The sequence below is a fragment of the Priapulus caudatus genome, unplaced genomic scaffold, assembly GCF_000485595.1.
Source record: "Priapulus caudatus unplaced genomic scaffold, Priapulus_caudatus-5.0.1 Scaffold2498, whole genome shotgun sequence".
Lineage (NCBI taxonomy): Eukaryota > Metazoa > Priapulida > Priapulimorpha > Priapulimorphida > Priapulidae > Priapulus > Priapulus caudatus.
The window spans coordinates 30,053-30,427 of NW_014579559.1; positions in this window are offsets into that span (position 1 = coordinate 30,053).

Consider the following 375-nt stretch of genomic DNA (forward strand, 5'->3'; position numbering starts at 1 on the left):
TCAAAGATGGCCACCGTCTAGAGGATGCAAAGATGGCCGCCGCCTAGAGGACGCAAAAGATGGCCGCCGCCTAGAGGTCGCAAAGATGGCCACCGCCTAGGCGACTCAAAGATGGCCACCGTCTAGAGGATGCAAAGATGGCCACCACCTAGAGGATGCAAAGATGGCCGCCGCCTAGAGGTCGCAAAGATGGCCGCCGCCTAGAGGACGCAAAGATGGCCACCACCTAGGGTTCCTCGCCAGGTGGCGCCACGTGTAAAATATTGTATATATGTTGTATGTTATATATTATATAAATATAAATATATATATACATCAGTGTTGTAGTCGAGTCCGACCCCCCCCCCCCCGAGTCCGAGTCTGAACCCCCTGAGT